The sequence below is a fragment of the Oxyura jamaicensis genome, chromosome 22, assembly GCF_011077185.1.
Source record: "Oxyura jamaicensis isolate SHBP4307 breed ruddy duck chromosome 22, BPBGC_Ojam_1.0, whole genome shotgun sequence".
Lineage (NCBI taxonomy): Eukaryota > Metazoa > Chordata > Aves > Anseriformes > Anatidae > Oxyura > Oxyura jamaicensis.
In genome coordinates, this window is record NC_048914.1 from 2,062,294 (window position 1) to 2,081,228 (window position 18,935).

General features: G+C 45.2%; 1 long non-coding RNA gene across 4 annotated transcripts in view; it reads left to right on the forward strand.

The window, feature by feature from the left end:
• The window catches only part of LOC118177400, a 183,839-nt gene that overhangs the window by 163,833 nt on the left and 1,071 nt on the right, over positions 1-18,935 (forward strand). For 3 of the 4 annotated variants that reach the window (XR_004755784.1, XR_004755785.1, XR_004755783.1), the window contains one exon: positions 18,175-18,934. This is a non-coding gene — a long non-coding RNA (uncharacterized LOC118177400). Of the gene's footprint in view, positions 1-18,174; position 18,935 lie in introns of those variants that run through there. The other variant, XR_004755786.1, reaches the window with a different exon arrangement.

The following is an 18,935-nucleotide window of genomic DNA, read 5'->3' on the forward strand; positions in this document are numbered from 1 at the left end:
AAAAAAAGGCTTACATAAATTCTGCTCTCAGCTGCATTGGTGTAAACTGGGAGTGACTCATTGGCTTTAAAATCCCTGCTCATTTAGAAATATTCTTAACCTTATTTTCATGCGTTAACTGCAAACTATTCCTTCCTCAGATGAAATGCAAATCCAGAGTAAGATAGGGATTTTTGCAGAAAGCTAAGGAAACTAGGAACCCAAATCCCATTGATATCCAATAGAATTTAGGCATGTAAACTTTCTTTACTTCTGTGAAAATCCCAATCTATGAGTCAAAAAAGAAAAAAATGTGCTGGCAGTTCCTTTAACTTACTGAACGTCTTTTAGAGAGTGTTTTATATGATTGAGTGCTGAAGAGCTGTCATAAACCTTTTCATTTAGCAGCATCCCCAGATAGATAGCAAGAGGAGATTGCAATAACAGAGAATGAGAAACAGAGGATTTGCTATGCTGCCTCCAAACATTTCTCCCCAGATCCCATGTCCTGCTCTCAGAAATGGAAAGTGTCTTAATTATTCAGGGGAAGAAGGATGCCCTCCTGTAACTTGTTGGATAATTATGCTGTGCCTACGGTACCCGTAAGTACTTCACTAGTTCTGCCTTTGAGCCAGCTGAAACATTCAAGTGTTTTTAGTCATTTATAGGAAGGGCACGAAGGCCTGCTACTACACAGAAGAAATACCAGGCCACATGCAGCCAAAATGTCTCCTCCTGCCTCAAAATCTCCCCACATCACTCACAACGAGGTTCATACTGCAGTCTTCTGCTGGTGAAAAGCTAGTCACCAAGGGACTCAGCTGAGACGAGATGTCTTCCACCTAGAAGGAGGAATCCCAGCCCTGGGGCTTAATGCTCACTACTCAAAACCTTCCACATGCCTTTGGGAAGAGTTGCTTGTCGAGTGTGAGAGGATCCACTGTTCGGAAAGAGGGGAATTTGGGATTTTAGGTGAGTGCAAGGTTGTCTAGAAAATCCCAAGTCATCCTGGGAACAACAGCCTCGAGCCTGCCATGCAGAAGGTGTCACCCTGAGATGTCTGCAAACGTGTGTGGTGTTGAAGCTCGTGCGGGCTGGCAGAGTTCCTTGCGCTCTAATGTGCTAGAAATATCCAAGTAAAAGAGATGTGATACTGGTGCCTGATCCTGCGAAGTGTCAAATGCTGCTTTTGGTCCTTCCTCTGGTCAGGACCGAGCTGCCAAAGCAGCAGAGCAGCAGCGAGCGGCATGTGCGAAGTCACACCACGAGAAGGCTCAAATGCTCATGACGGATCTTTCCAACACTGAAAACTGTCTTTTTTCCTGCTCCTGCATTTAGCTAGCACCTGTCAAAGAAGATTAGAAGAGGGAAGATGACATGGAATTAAGAAAAAATGATTTCTAGTGGCCGGAGAGTGGTAAAGCCCACTGTGCGACTGCCTGGTGTGTCGGACTGCTCTCTGCATCAGAGGCCTGCCTTGTTAGTAAAGATAAAAATCACCAGCAACAACCCTAAAACTGTATAAAGTTCTGCTGCTGGGTACCAGGTATTTCAGTCCACATAGAATATGAGTATATTTCACGTAAATGGATATCAAAAGTAACACACCAGCAATTAGCTAGCTGATTTAAGATGCTGGTACATAGATGGTGAGTGCTTATTTATTGCTTCCTCGCAATCGAGCCCTTCTACAGCATCTCCAGTTCAGCAGCCAGGATGACTCGTAGCTTTTTGAAAACTTGGCCAAATCCCTTGCAGGTGTTTCTGATGTTAGAGATCAGCATAAGCAGAGCTAGCAAGGGTTGGTGCTGGATTGGAGCATGTAGGATATTGGAATAACATGGGTGCACACACCTCTGACGGACCCTTTAAAAGCAATTCTTATGTGATATCTCAAATCAAGCTAGTTCTGAAGTCTTTTAGACATAATCTTGGAGCAGTTTGGGAAGTAGGAGACCTTTATTAATGGGGTGCACTAATGTTCTCTCTGGACGCTTAGATAAGAAGGGCTAAAGTTTAGGAGACCTAGGTTTTAGTTTAATATTTCTATGGCAGGGTGACAAGATTTTTCATGGATCCCTTTTGTTGTTCAAGGAAAACAACTCCATCCCTGCCTTTGAATAATTTGGAGATATAGGGTGCATTTTGAAACGCTTTAAAAGAAGTCCAGGTCTCCTTTTAGAATTACTGCCATCTGCGTATAGATCACTCGTGCTTCTGGCAACACCTTTGTTTATTTTCTTTTCTTCCTGGGAATTTCTTCCTTTGGAAACAGTAGAACCAACACTCTTTTTCTTAACTGTTTGGCCAGAGTCAAAGATTATTTTCTACGAACCACCTTTTCATTCTTTTTTTTTTTTATTTATTTATTATTTATTTATTCCTTAAGGTTTCATAGTTTTTATGCCAGCGAAACCATGCACTTCAAATTCTCATCCCAAGGTTTTGAGTTGATTTTCATGGCAGATACAAGCAGCGATGCCGGCACTGATCTCAGACATGGTTTATTTTTATTCTTATATATCAGCAGCTATTTGTCATGCTACCTTGCAATGTGGGACTCACATTTATATGGTTTGGGGAGATGTAACTCATTTTCTGTTTAATCCACTGTCTGTCAAAGGGAGAGATTTAAGATAGAATACCGTGGGCTTTCTGACGTGGTTCACAATTTTTTTATATGTGTATTTATTTTCTGTGCACACTGTGTCATTTGTTAGGTTGAGTGCAAGAGAAAGTTGGTTTTCCAATAAGTGTAATTTGAGAAAAACTTTCAGTGTGCAGTGGACTTTAGACACGATTCTGGAATATTAAAAATGTCCCAGTGAACTCATTGCTCTCCAGTTCTGCACTAGGAAGGCCTTAGGAAGTAAATCCCCTCTTGTATATCCCCTCTTGTATGTTTACAGGTTTAAAAAAAAAAAAAATAGAAGAAAAGAAGTTAATGCTCTTCTTGGTGAAGTGCTTGGATATCCCAGAGCCAGATTTCTGGTTCTTGTGAAGAACCAGGTAGCTCTTGTTGTTTGGTGTTATCGGGAACTGGATTGTGGATGTGGAGAAGATGCGAGCTGCTGTGAGCAACGGGCTGAGATGCTCCAAGAGCAGATAGACCCCACTGTGCTGCAGAAATGGGAACCAGAGGAGCATTCAGCATCAGCAGACAACATCATTCACAGGTAAGAGGGAAGGGGAGCACAGGTTGGGGAAGGTGGAGTGAATTGCAGAATGGTGGCAAATGAGAATGATGACCCAAATACAGGATCCGAAATACTGGACAAGGCAGTGCTTGCTCCTCATCAGGAGCAGGTGCTGCTGCCAGGTAGCAAAGGGGATGCCATCGGTCCTTTGTCAGATGGAGAGGCAAGGAAAAGCATTCAGAAAGCGCGCTGCCACGAAGCACCCAGCAGCTCTGCATCTCCACCCCTGTGTCTGGCACCCCCCGAGAGGGAAGGGCTCCTGCCCTGCAACGCTTAAGCTAAATACAGCAGGCAGGCAAGAGGCAGGAGGAGGAACAGAGCTGGAGGAGCTCGCTTGCAGTTGGCATCAGTGCTCAGAGGTGGAGCTGAGAACAGGCCCTGGCCTCCAGGCTCGCTCTCCGGCTGGCACGCTCTCTGCCACCCAAGCTGTCAGCACCCTGCGCCGTGCATGTCAGACGTGCTTAGCTCTCTCACATCCATCTGATGTGACAGAAAGCCAGGGACAGCTCCCCCACCCAAAAAAAAAAAGTAAATAAATTCACACTAGATCTTTCTTAAAAAGAACAATAATATACACGGCTGTAGGTGTTGGCCTTTCATCCAAAGAAAAAGCCTTCAGAAGATGGCATGGGATGTCAGCAGGAGAAAGGCTAATCTCCGCAGCCCAAGCCTTGCTATGACTGAGAACGTCCTGTGTTAGCTGGTGGATATTTTAGGCAGTCGCCTTATGTCTGGTGTGTCTCCAACTCTAAATAGGACTTTTGTGTCTCTGAAGTTTGGAAAAAAAAAAAACAAAACACGCTTGGTATGACAACAGACTTGTGGTTTCCTGGAAAAGCATTTGGCTTGGGAAATATCCTTACTAAGAGGAGTGTGATATGGTGAGGAATGGAAACGCACCGTCTGGGGCAATGAATGGGCTGGGCACATGAGCACAGGTCTCAGGGGATTGACAACTGCTGGAGGTACAGCACGATAGGCTTAATACAGACTGAAGGAGGAAATCGTCTCTGCCATCAGAGAGTGAAATCCAGATGCAAAACTCACCGCATCGCTTAGGTCTGATGTTGAGGGCAACCCTCAGGTCTCAGGTGTCCTTTCTGCTCAGTGTGGCTCAACAGATGCTGGTAAGCTGTGATAAATTTATCATGGAGCCGAGACCTCACGGATACTGTGTTAGGCTAGTGCAGGAAAATAAGTATCTAGGAATGGATGCAATGTTATTGCTTTTCCTTGAGCTTCTGGTTCCGCATCGTCTGATGGCAGCCTATAAACTTGGAGGCTCCAAATACCACCAGATGCAACTTTCAGGAGGGAGAACGTACAGAGCACTGATGAGATGACAGTAAACAAAAGAATTAGGTTGTATTACCGAGGAAGCTCTCAAAGAAGCGAGGGCTGAAATGGCTTCCCGTGAGATTTGCACCAGGCGATGATATAAAGTATGCTCCTGAGAGCATTCTCTCATTGTCAGAAGGATAGACTATAGAAAGGCAGCTCTGAGAGATCTTCTCCATCATTTCTATGAGCCAGTATGGTTAGGTACTGTCAAAAGGACGTCAGAGGAGCATTTCTTCTGGATTAGGCACTTGTTATCAGGCTGGAGTACTGGGCAATTGATGATGTGAATTCATTGAGGCACTGGACAAGGTACACGAAGGCTGAGAACATTTGTCAGTCCTGGATGAGCCTCCTTCCAGACAAACTCCAGTACCCTTGTCACTTTAAGGGAGTTTATTACTTCTTAGTGAAAAGCAAGGGAAGAAATATAACAGATGAAAGGAGACTTGAGAGGCATTGCGAGCCTAGCTGCATAAACCAGGTGAAAATGGAACAGATGAACTTCAAACCTGTGGCTCGAAATCATCTGTGCTGTAGATGCACCGAAAGCTCGTGGGTTTCTTAAATTGCTCCATCCACTTATACCACCTTCTCCTGGATTTCTGAACCTCCAGCATGGCTGATCCAAAGCTCTATCAATCATTCAATATTATTTATCTACCTTTCAGTACTGCCTACTGAACTGGTTCCACGCTGGGCCCTGGCAAAGGAGGCGTACAAAATCGGCACAAAGCTGCGCAGATGTATGTGACAACGAGGATGGGCAGCACGGCTGGCTGTAGATCCAAATTTCCCTCTGCTTTACAAATGGGGATTTTAATCAGAAGGCCTGCTTCTCTACAGCACAAACCCATAATGGCGTCTAGTAAAAGGCCTTGCGTCTGCCTTTGAACTTCATCTCTGACCTGCAGGCTAACTGGGTCACGCAGAATTTGGGTTCAGACTTTGGAAAAGCTGCCTTGTTTGAATTCTTTAGATTTGTCTATTCCTTCCCTGTAAGCATCCATGGACGAGACAGCAGGAATACACTGATGACTTGCAGCAGCCATTTACTGTTTGACAAAGAAATGCTTGTGACAGTACACGTGGCCCTTTGGCTTATGTGCCCTCTGTAATTAGTCCTCTGAATTCCTGACCTGAGAAGAATTGGTTTTGAGAGTCGGGATCTGCCAGAGCAGAGCTGCCCAGACGAGAGGGGTTCAGGAGGTCACGGCCATGCCTGCACAAATGAACCAGCCAGAGCAGATGGGATAGTAACTGGAAAACAGCAGCATTAACCAAGTAAAGACCAAGAGCAGTAAATGACATTGCCTGAAGGATAATGCCTGATGGCTGTACGGAGGAAGGGAAATGGCTTTGCTGTTAAAGCATTAAAATGGGGTTGGGGGATCCGTGCCGCGGTTGTTCTGCAGTCCTGCCTGATGGTAAGAAAATCCTGAAACTCCTGTGCTAGCTGGAGCGCCGTGCCCTTTTGCTGCATTGACTCTTTATTTGCCCTGTTTGCTGTGGTTTGTCACAACGTCTGTGGGCACCATGCCCAGAGAGTTGAGACCCCAAACTGCAGCCTCAATATTTAGTGCAGACCTTGCCTGCAGCTTGGGCATCACGCCCCAGACGTGGGTAGCCGTGACATTACCAATGCCCCCTGTGCTCACCATGTTGAAGCTGGAAGAAGCACCTGAGAGCCCATTTCCCCAAGGTAAGCCCGATTGACTTCTCTCACTGACAACATTTTTAGGTCTAGGCCTTGGCTTAAATGTCTAAACTGCACTTAATGTTTAGACTGACACATCTGATACTTGGAAAGGGCTAGGAGCACGCACGCTGTCAGTGTCAACGGCTCAGCTGTCAAGTGTTAACTCCAAGCTGCACTTCATCACTTCTCATTATCTACTTTTTTTTTTTTTTTTTTTCTTTTTTCCCTTTTTTCCTTTTTCAATGTTTCCTTGTGAGAAAGAGATGCAAACCTGAACGGGACTTTGGGCAGCCTTCTGAGGATGTGACTTGGAGAACTTAGCTCGTGCCTTACACATTGCTTTGAGCAATCTGAATTAGGCACCTACATCAGATGCTGGAAGGTGAAGGTAGTCAGGAGATGGGCCAGGAAGAAGTGATTAATGCCAGCTGTGAGAAACCCTGTGAGGCAGAGAAGCCTTTTGGCCTGAACCGAACAGCTCCTTGCTACCAGGAGGAGGACGAGCTGTCCCAGGAGCTCAGCTCCTTCGTTTTGGGAAGGCACCCACTTGTAGATGCTGTGAAGGAGCCAGGGGAGGCAAAGGAAGGCACCATTTTATCGATCGGACTTGGAGAAAGGAGAACCTGAAGGAAGAGGCTTTCAGGGATTGTTCCTAGGTAAGCAGATCTCGTGTTGGATTTCCTAAGGAACTAATTCATTTCCAGAATTTAGCAGGAGGATCACAACATGTAAATGTGAGGCTACGATAATATGTAAGGGTTTGGGGGCTACGGGGAAGACCAAGGAGAAGGGTCACCAGGTGGGAAGACAGGAAACCAGTACTGGAGATCTGCTGCAGCAATGAAATGCTTTGAGGGAGGGATGGGATCATTCAGGGCCTTAGCTACAAGCCCAGGAGCTGGCACGCTGAGCTATAACCACAGTTTTTCAGTGGCCTGGAGCAAGACAGCTATGTCCTGATCCCCAAAAGTGCCTACATATCTAATAGGGCAATAGAAAGTAGGATCAGAGCTTTACTGCCTGAGCATATTCCCCCTTTGAAAACGAGCACAGATATAGTACTTTCTTGCCTCACACAGCTATTATCAAACTTAATTCACAAATGTTTGCAGAAGGCTTTGAAGGGAAGTATCAAGTCTTATGGAAAAGCCCCTCTTATCAGAGAAACCCTATGCCTGCACTATATCCAGCAGGGCATCAGGACTAGCCCAAATAAATCTGATGATTGCACAGTTGGCTTTGGCTGCAGAGGCTGCAGATAAAAGTTATTCAGGGCTAAAACTGTGATTTTAGGCATGTATGAAGCTGGTGGAGTGCATTAATTCAGCTGTGAAATGGAGAAACAAGATTACTATCTCTCTGCAGACTTCTGTAAGTGACATGCATCCCTTTTTGGCTCATACAATAGGGTTTTTTATGACATCTGTCATTAAAATTCATTCTTGTCTTGCCCCGTGATCTTGATTGTTCTCTCTGATGGGAGCTAGGGATTAAAATTGTATGGACTGCTTGCATCACTTGCACTCTGTAATACATTAGTCCTGGCTTGGTTTCTTTCTTAATGTTGGAGGAGTTTGCTGAGGACAGAGAGGAACTGCACAGGTATTTTGGGAGGCTATGGGACTTCAACCATTGAATACTACACTTCAGGTGGGAAACAAAGTGTTTCCCACTTAATAAAATATAATATATATATTATATAATCTATAATAAAATGTATTTCCCACTTAATTAAAATACAGAGCATTTGATATTGATCAGGTTCAAAGCAGGTCTGAGCAGCAAACACATCACTCCGAATGGGGTGCAGAGACCACAGAGCTGATCATTTTAATTGTTTCATTCAGATTTGCTAGATCAGTGGCATCAAAGGCAACAGCAGCTACTTACAGTGACACAACCTTCATCCTAGGGACTATAAAGCTACATGATTTAGCCAATTTTTTACCTGAATTTGGGGCTGGGAGGCCCTGTCTTCGGTTGTTTTATTCAACTGAACTTCATCCTATTCACTTAGAAAAATCTAGCCTCTTTTTCACTGAAATTGTGTTGAAATTGCCAACTTCTAGAGTCAAGAGGGAGTCAGAGGAAACTACGGCGAGGTTCAAGTGTCAGTAACACTCTGAGTGCCTTTCAGTCTGAAGCATATGGTGAGCATCTTCTTCAAGCCGTGCTTCGGCAAGAAGGAGAGAGCCCTTCCAATGAAAAGCTTTGGCCCTTTTGGTTTTTCTCTTAACAGCAAATGTTTCTTAGGACAAATAGAAGCTATCTAATAGAAACACCAGGAGCTCATGCCAGTCAGATAACCAACAGATAGACCGAGATGGGTCAGCCTTCTTTTTGCATTTTGAAGGGCGTCAGAAGTCTACAGGTGAACTCCAGCTGCTTCAAATACTGCATGCAGTCCACTCGGATTGAAAGTTTGCTGTTGGCTGGGACTGCAATTTTCCATACTTTCCCCAGGGCTTCTCACGAAACAGAGGCCTTGATTTTGGAAATAAAAATTAATGTGCTACATCATCTGCTAAAGTGGTAGAATAATTTTGATACGCAGAAATATCAGGCTCATTATGAGCGCCGTTAGTTAACCATAAAAATCTGAAATTGTGGAACCCAAAGACATCTGCCTTGGGTCTAGATCTCTCTTTTTATGCTCTGTAGACAATATGCCGGCATCATAGACCTCCAGTCTGCCTCTGGCACATGCTGTTGCCCTCGTATAAATATACAACACAGTGTATATCTTCTGGGTTAGCTTTGACAAGACAAGATTGCAGTAATGGTCAAAGGCAAAAGCATTAATACAATAAATAACATTTCACATTTCAGTGCAGCAACTCAAAGCTTTTAATTCATACCGCATCCTTGCAGAAGAGGGTACAATAGGGGTGAAGGAGGCATTCAGAGGGAAAACCAATTGCTCAAAATCTTTAGCATAGTCAGTAACACAGTCCTGAACTCCTGCCCTGCTCCTAATTGTGAACAGACATTTTCTTTCTTTGTGGATAGAATAGTCTGTATAAATATAAAATATTAATATTCTCTCACTCCTTTGAATGTCTCATGTATGAATTCTTCAGGCAAGGACTATCTCTTACCATGTTTTTAAGGAGAACAAAGTCAAGCAGAGGAAATCATGGCTTAGAAAGGATGACATAATAAATGTTTGTGACATTCTCAGACACTTCAGTAATACAAGTGCTCTAGCTGGAGAAATTTGTACATTTTAAAGCAAGTACAATTTTACTTCAATGTTTCTGTGCTTCTCTCAGTAAATTCAGCATGTCTCCAGGCTGGGTGAAACCCGAGGTAATTCACTGAGTGCCGTGCACTCATCTCTGATGGACCAGTGCCCTGTCTGCGTCTACCCCTAATTTGTGCTCAATGGGAATAAATCTCTGAGCGGCTGCCTCAGTTTCCCAACCCATGGAGCTATGCTCAAATCCATTTTTAAGCACAGAGGACAAATTTGAGTGCTGCCCAGCAGTGCTGGTTTTATTTAGGTAGATGCGCACAAGCAATTATTTCAATATTTGTGTCATCCCCTACAGAGCTCTTTGCAGGTCATCACTGATAAGACTGTCAAAGCTCAGGATATCTCTGGATGTGTTTTAGTTTTTTTTCAGTCCCTACTCTGAAGAGCTCTGATCCAAATCAGTGAGAAACCATCTCCTGCTTTGCAAATGGAGGCCCAGTGTATTTAAGATATTTACCAGATGACCTCCAGAGGGGTAGTGACAAAGTCACAGGCTGACCCCAAATCCTTTCTGCCCTTGTTTTCCCCATGCCTCAGCCACAAGATGATTCCTGCTCTCATTTGTCTGGAGAGACGTTTATGTAACATGAGTACTGAAGTGTGTCCTTTATGCAGGCTCCTCTTTCATCGGCAGCAACTGCATTTAGACCTATCTTAAATCAAGCCCAAAAGCCTTGAGAATTTTTGCTAGCACATCATCTGTCAGAGGTCTTTCTACCCGAATAAATTTGTGTTCACCCAGAGCACACCAAGGGAAGGATCAAATTAATTGACTTCTCCTTCTAACAAAACATTTTTCAGAACGGGACATCAAACTCATCATCTGACACAAATCATCTGTTTCTTTTCTCTTTTCCTGCCTCCCCACCCTTTTTATGGAAGAGAAAACAAAGGCATCCTTTAGGACGGTGTGTGCAGTGTCATTGTCTCCAGTGCAATCATGACATTTCATCACGGAGCAACACCTCCTGCCTTTCCAATTACATTAAATTTTCAAGATGTCTCGGAGTCAGCCCAGAGCAAACTAGATCAGATGGATGCCTGGCTGCAAATATTTCCAGCCCCCCTTAAAGAACCGTGAAGGATTTAGGTGTCTTTAGTGCAAACTAAGGTAGACAATACATTTGTTCTGTTCTCTCTGTGCCAGTCTCCCTCAGTCCCGGGGATCAGACTGGAACGGAGGAGAGGCAGATGGGAGTGAAGTGGTGATGAAATGCAGCCATCCGTAGGTCAGCTATGGATGAAAACACCAAACGTTTAATTACATGATAAAAACTCCCCCTTTCCTCTGAAAATCCTCCAGGCTTTTAAAAGTCAGAATCAAGGATGTCTATCTTTGTTTTCTCATCCCCCTGTATTTCTCCCAGTTCTTTGTGTGTAGGCCTGCTTGAATTTTGATTTACGCACAGTTTGACGTGGAAAACCTTTTCCTCCGTTTGTCTTTTAGGAGAGGCAGCTAGGTACCACGAAGCATGGCTTGTGGGGGGGTGCTGAGCCTGCAGAGATGGGCACCTCCAGGGCACGAGAGCAAGTGTGTGGAGGAATTTCAGAGCTCTGGGGTCCATGCTACACTTAATACTCCAGAGTCTGACTAACTCGGGTATGCACAGGGCAGGAGAGAGCAGGCAAAGAGCATCTCCGCAAGTCCTGTGCATCATTCTGATACTGTTCTTGATTACGTTGTATGTAATGCCTTTTATTAACAATACAAGGCTGGGAATGAGATTACTAAAAGAGTTTATGGGCCAAATTCATTTAGGAAGATAAACCTGCTTAAGGACTCGGGGCTCTCCCAGGAAACACTCTCCTAGCTGTAATTATTATTACATAAACAGCATGTGAGTTTGGATGTATTTCATTCTAATATTAAGCAGTAGCTTTTATTTTAATCTCTTAATGTTATTTTCCCCAGGCATTTTGGAGGTGGTAGGGAAGATCCTAGGTAATAAAGCACAAACCTAATGCGCTAGCAGGAATGGGAAGTATCTATGCGATGTCAGCGTTGGTTTGTCTCAGATGTTTAACAATAATGAAACATATAAAAGCTTTCTTTTGACTAAGAGTCTGCTGCTGCTCATTGAGGTGAGAGAACAGATGATCCACTCCGGAGTCTCATTCTCTCCTCTGCTCTGCTCCATGTGCACATGCCTGCGTGGTTCCCCACTACAAGCATCCCCCAGGACAGAAATCCCTGTCGGGTATGGGATTTATTTATTTTTTATAGCGGAAAAATTGCCAGATCTTAGAACAGAGTTTACATCTGCGTTGGCCTTTGGGAAGGGCACCATTTCTGAGAGCTGTTTGAGAGTCATCCCAGTTATTACTAATTAAAACAGGGTTGGTGTAGCCAGCTGAACGAGCACAGGCACACTTGTGTCAGCCTGCCTTCTCATCCAGAACTGCTCACATCTGCAGAGCGGAGCTCTGGGCTGCCCGACACTGGGCTCCTGCAGCTCAGCTGCTGCTTGCACTTTCTGTGCAAGCTCATTTCGAGGCTGAACTCACTGTCACCGCCGATTGTTGCTTGGCCGTAGTTTTAAGCAGGACAGGCATGAAGCAGAGTCAGGAGCCTATGTGTACACAGCCAAGTCATGCCCTTAATATTTAGCATAAACATATTTGGGCTCTTGGGTTGCAAACACCTGAAAATGCCTGAGAAAGCTGGCAGCAGCGTAGTGGATTTATGGTGATTATGAAACTGTGCATGAGTCTGACTCCCAGGTTCTAGCTCCAACTCCTCCCTGGAGAATGGTGCTCTTGCAGAAAAGTAGAGTGATAGGCAATGAAATCATTCTTGCACCAGATGAATTTGCTGCTAGAAATAAAAGCCTACAGTTCTGCCTATTCAGGAATTTGGAGGTTTTCGTGCCAGTTGGGTCTTCAGGTGTTTATGAAAGAGACAATGGTGGGCTCCGTGGGGCAGCAGTGGGTTAGCACCGTGCTCAGGGCCTCTGAGAGCACTGCTGCAGCAGGATTAGTCCTTGGATTTACCCCTCGTACCTGCTGTCCCCAGAGCATTAAGCCTCTAGCACCAGCTGGGCTTCTGCAGCTGCTGCAGTGAGATGCTGTGGGCTTGTGTCTCGGTTTTGGGAGCCTGGGAGACAAGAAACCCCATTCCCTGCTGCCCCAACAACTCCTACTCTGGTAGGCCATGCTAACGGGCTGTCTGCTGGAGTATATCTGCTGTAATGGGCAAAGACCTGTGGCAGCAGCTGCTCTGGTGCCTGGCTGCCCGTGGAAGGCAGGGTGATGCAGGGACGGGCTCTCCTTGACTTGCTCGGGGGTGGTGTCATGACAGCCCAGGGTGCTGTCAGCTTGCCAGAGCTATTTGTAGAGATCTTTCGCTGCGTGGCTCAGGTGCTGTGAACTGTGGATATCGGTGATTCAGAGCAACGTGGGGGAAGGACATGCTGGGAATCAAATCTGCCTGACAGGTGAATAGATTCGTATTTGCAGAGGGCAGCTCAGAGCAAAGCAAATGAGCAAGTGTCCTTCCAGCCGCTCAGCCATGGCCAGGGGTGAGCCAGGCCTCCTCTGGAGCAATCCAGCGCACGCATCCAAAATCTCAGGGCTCGCCCAGTCTGTGTGTAGGGTTAGGACGTCCAAAACGACTGGATTCTGATGGTGATAGGGCTGGGGTTGTGAGATGTGCTGAAGTCTGGCCCTTGGCTCTTGTTTCCAGCAGGAGCTACTGGAGGGGCCTGGCCCTTGCTCAGGGTGGGCTCCCCCAATCCGTGGTAGGTGCTGAGAAAGTCCAGCAGAGCTTGTTCTGTCTGCTTGTGAGTTACAGCCTTCCATGCTGCTTGTTTTCCCTGCGATTAAAGTGATTTCCACTCCAATAAGCCACCCTGATTTTCCATGGATGAGCTGAGCAGCTCTCTTGTTTTCCTACAAATTTCCTTCGGAGGAAATAAGCCCCGTGCTGAAGAGAGCAATGGCAGAAAGAAGAGCTGCGTAGGTATTAATTGAGGGAAGCCTGTGCTGCATTTTACTCCGGGGATTTTCTCTGAGCTGATTAAACTTCCCTTAATAAATCCACCTGCGGGAAGTTACAGAGGGTGCAGAATTTTTAAAATGGGCCTTTCATCACTGCCTGCTGCTCCTCGGCGACTGTGTCCATAAAGCGAGCCAGAAGGAGCAAGCGAAGGGACTGCGACTCGAATAAATATTTCAAGTTAAAGCAACGTTAAAAATGTGCTGCAAACCAGAGCGGGCATTCATCTCCAGGGTTAGGAGCAGCACATTTGAGAGCTGCTGGCTTGCAAATGTGAGCAGAGCCATCTGTCGTGGCCGTGCGGCAAGGGAGCAGGTAGGCCCGGGGACAGACGGTGTCACCGGGGTCGTGTTTGAGGTGGCAGTGACCTGAGCTGTGTACATGGGGGACTGGCGGCAGCAAGCAGAAGCAAACCCTTGCCTAAGTCTGTGAAAGATTAAAAGGAGTCCTCCAAGGAAAGTGGAGGCCGTGCTGGGGGCCAGGTCGACCCCCTCTGAGGGCACACCTGGGATCGATCGAAGGGGGTTAGTGCGTATTTTAAATAAAAACTCTACAGAGTTTTCTTCAAACTCTGCTGAAACAAAAGGACTTACAGAGCAGGGTAAAATAATTTTGCAGAGGGTGAGTGAAAATCTGCCTTCCAAGAGTTGGCAGGGGGTTATGTTGCTTCAGACCCGAGGGAAATGTGTTTTATCAATGTTAGATGCTTTGCTCGAGGAATTTTTGTCTACCTGTTTCTTCCATATTTCTACCTATCCAAGGAAAACAAACAAACAAACAAAAAAAGATTTCAAGCAGAAACTGCTTTTCCCAGGAAAGGCAGAGCTGTGGGAGACTCTCGGATATCCTCTGAGGACTCAGTCAATGTGGTTGATTTTGTGTGCTGAAAACATTCAAAAACCACAGCAATGAGGCAGTGTAAAACCCCAAGATAGATATTAATTGTTCCTGTGCAGGAATGTAATAGCAACCAGGTTTGGAGTTATTGATCCTTATGGAGTTTGACAAAGGCAGAGGCAATGCTGGGTGGAAATTTGGAAAATGAATTAAATGTAACTTTTTTTTTAATAGGAATTTATAGGTCATTTAAGGCTTAATGGTCTCTATCCAGAGCTATTGGCTTTGAAACCCTTAGGAGGAAAGCACACGCAGAGAAACAGCCCAGCCTGCTGGCTGGGGCGAAGGAGTAAGTGCCCCGAGGACATCTGCTTAGGAGTCACGTCGTGTTGGGAAATGGCCTTCGGAAAAGCAAAGGGTAAATGCTGGACGAAGAGGATGCAACTGGAATCCAGCTCTGATGGGTCCCAATGGTGGAAAAGCAATAAAGGCCACGGAGATTGAGTGCTGGTGTAAGAGCAGAGGACTGGTGCTAATTTTGGAATACCTATCTTAGAAATGCAAGCAGCCCTGTGGGGAGGTGGGGACGCATCTGTCAGGCTGGGGGCAAGGAAGGAACAGCGAGCATAGAGTCATGCCAAAGATTTCAGCTCCCAAGAAATGGCTTTTTACACCTCCGCTCTCTGGGGAGAAGGAAAGAGAAATGAGAAAGGAGGGAGGTGAACACAGCAAAGGCAGATTGATTTCAGCTGCTCTCTTTCTGTGCTTTATACAAAAGAAAATGGAGGCAGAACAACTCCAAAGGCAAAGCTCAGATGATTATTGACGCCGCTAGGAGAGACCTTGAGCACCAACCACATGCAGGCAGGACTCAATGTCATAACTGAAGTTCTCGAAATACGAAGTGAGAGCGAGTTATTTATTTTTCATGGGGAGGACCTGGGTGTTGCAAAGGTTAAACTGCAGCGGGATAAATATAAGCATGCATTTTTGAAGTGTTTCTCTCCAAAAGCACTGTCAGGAATGGGAAGAAAATTGAAAGCATTCAGCTGTTTGTCAGGAGCTGTAGAGAAAAATTAGGATCACCGCTGTCAGTGTTTCATCGAGTTATTTCATTGGTTTTGCTGCTTTGGTTACCAAACAAGGTATCCTTAATGAAAATAGCCAAGACGTAAGGGTCAGAAATCCAAAGCAAAAATCAATGTTTTGTTTGCTATTGCCTGGGATAGCACGGTTGATTTGACCTTTCTATTACTAGTCTCATTATTGCAGCTGGATATGTGAATTATATTTTTAATAATTTTTTTATTTTTTTTACTTTGCTATACTCTGGAACATAAAAAGAAGCAAAACTATGTATTATAAAGCAGCAGGTACAAAGGGAACTTTTAAACTGAGCTCTCGACAGCTGTGCTGCTGGCTTTGAGCGCTGCCATCCCCTTCCTGAATATGAATGGCAAGCAGACAAATGTCTCGCTCTGAATTTCTTGCCCAGCGCTATTGTAAATATCTTAATTAAAAGACATTATGGCGTACTTCAGGTGACTGCTAGGGTGGAACTGGGATAAAAGTTTTGTTAACTGCAGTTTTTATATGCATCTTTTAAAACTATTAATTGGATGTCTCTTAATAATAGCCTGGACTTATGCAGAAAGGTACCTTAAGAGATGTAATATCCTGCTTGGTGTTTCGGACACGACAGTCTAGCGTGTATTGGTATGGGAAGGCTGTAAAATGATTTTCTTTGAGAGAAAGGTTCAATATTATATTATTCTCATTATTTTTTTGCTCCAGGCAGTGTATCTCCCACAATGCAACGTGGATCACAAAAAAGTCACCCCTTTTTTCCCCCCTTAGATTTCTAATTTTTCAGCAGGCTGATGTTAACAATGAATTACCATTCCTGGCGCTCTGTATTTATCAGGAATGGCAGAGGACTTAATTGCATAGCCAGGGAGCTATGCATTAAATGACGCCTGGTGATTTGTTTGGAGGGCTGTTTGTTGTTACCACTCTGATCAACCACTGCTGTGCTTCCTCTCGTCCTGTTTTGGCTCCTTCTCCGCTTACTAAAAATAGTGGGTAACAGACCAGTGAACAACAGTGTCAAGGGATTATTATTATTTTTTTTATTCCTGAGAGCTTGTTTCTGTAAAGAAATATCATTTCCTAATTAATCATTTATCCACTTCATTAGGTATTGTCAGCAACTGAATAAGAAATGGGGCTGCTAAGATGCTGCACGATTGTATTTATTTTGTTTTCCAGGGAGCTGGAGATTGTTTAAGCCCACAGATGTGTTACAAATGGTAACGGCCGAGTTTTCCTAATGGGCAGAAAAAGGGGTTGGCAGTCGGGGCAGGCCTGCTTGGCTGCTGGGTTTGACATCTCCAGGGGGTATACACCTCGAATGTGGCCCCGAGCTGCCCCGTGGCAGCGGTTCTCTCTCTTTTGCCACCTCTTGCTGCTGCAATTCCTCCTGCACCTCCAGGCAGGGCCCAGCAGAACACAGCTTCAGTCTGCACAGGTTCTGCAGGTACGACTACAGAGCGAATAGAAGTGCTGATAAAACTGATGTGGCAGTGACATCGCAAAAATAAAAAAAAAAAACAGCTCAGCATCAAAAGGTGCTGAGCTCCCCCAGCTGTCAATGACTGCAAGAGGACACGGGCCTCCAAGCACCATCTTTGAAAACCTGGCCATAGATTAAAACTTTCACCTTTTTTTTTAATTATTATTTTTTCCCATCTCTGAGCACATGGATAACATGAAATGCTCACAGGAGAGTCACCGCTGTGCACCTCTGCTGCTGCTCCCGTCTGCAGCCCCTGCTCCCGTCCCTCCTGCCAAAACTGGGCTGGGAGGGCAGTGAAGGACTGGGAGCCCATTTGTGACACCCAGCGGTGCCTAAAATAACGAAATACCAACTGTGGAGTGTGGCCAGCCTAGGCAGAGACTGGGGGAAAATGCTCAGTGATGAAGTGTGTTAAAAGGTTGGTCACAGCCATGTGCAAGATGCAGCTTTCTTTTCATTAGTGATTACTTAATGCATGATTAAGAAGCGTTAGGAGCGTGCTGCAGGCATGAATAATCTGTAAAAGACAGGTGTAAGTACCCTCTAGAGTTACTGGAATACCATAAAATGGACTTGCCATTTATTTATTCTGTAATCTGTGCATTTTAGACGCCGTATCTTACATTTCCTTTAGAATGAGCTAACCCTGAGAGATACACCACTGCCTAAATGATATGGAAGCAAAAAGATGGGAGTAAGGAAATGAGCTAAGCATTTGTAAGACTTCATACGGCCTCCGAAAAGATAAATGAGAGACCTGCTCCAGCGTGAGATCTGCTGTGGCTGCCTGTGCTGCAGGCATTAAGCGGAGCAGGAGGAGCTCAGCTCAGACCAGTTTCTGTTTGTGTTAGGGGAAAACGGGGGCTGCGTAAGGACTGAAGCTGTAGCATGCTGGTTTCCTGCTTGGTGGGAAAGATAAAATAACCAAGGAGGAGGGAGAGACCTTTCACATCTCTGTTTAGTGCGATACATCAAGCCAGCAGTGCAGGAGTGCCACCCCTGGCCCAACGGGGAGGTTTATTTCTCCTGCTCAGGGTTTGTCCTTTTGAGGCTCTACAGCAAACTTCATTTTAATCTGTTCACCAACTGCTTTTGACATCTGGAACCCACAGCGTCTCTCTGGTGGCATATTTGTTGCTCAGACACTGCACAGATAAGAAGTGTGTCGAGGCTGCTCAGGCGCTTGGCTGGGGAGGAGGCAGAGCAGGCAGCAGCAGTGAGGACCTTTAGCACTTGTCCCAGTGGGTACTGCCGGCCCGTAAATCGCTCTCACTCAGTGATCTTCATCTCCCTTGACAGGCACAACAGCTGCTCCTTCTCCTCTCTTTCTCCTTCTGCCCCTGGGCCATGTCCAGGTTTGATTTTTTCACGCCCACTTGCCTTGTTCAGCTGGATCAGGAGTCAAACGGGCTGCGGATGGAGAACTCCCCAGCAGAAGTCACTGACGATAGCATTGGCAATTCCAGATCTTTGGTGGCTCCCAGTCATCTGTCAAATGTTAAGGTAGGGCTATAGCTGCTCCCCTCGGCCCCAGTGGCAGTCAGTCTGGTCCTCCTGGACCTTTTAACCTCTGCACTGACTCTCATTGACAGCAGCTCATCTTCGTATAGTCCCCTCTCACCTCGTCTCTCTTAAAAGAATAAATGCTTCTTGTTATTAATTCCTACTTTGTTTTCTTCTGCTGTCACACTGTCAGTCAGTTCTGTGGCCAAGAGAGATAAACGAAATTTTTGACTAAATAGAAATGCAAAGATAAGATAGTCCAAAGAAAGCTCTGGGAAAACTTGGGGAAAATAAAAAATGAACCTCTTTTGCACAGTCCATTCGGTGATTTTTACATTTCTTTAATGATTGTCTAGTTTGGTAATACTTCATGCAAATAAAAAGGACGTGGTACAAATGAAACATGGACTACCTTTTTCTGCATTCATCATCAGCAATTACTCCTTGCGCCATATTCCAGGCTTATATCTAATGACAATAGCTGAACACACTGAATTGATTATGATCAATTAGGACCCCATTTTACCTAACTAGAGAATTCTAATTCACGATGGTTT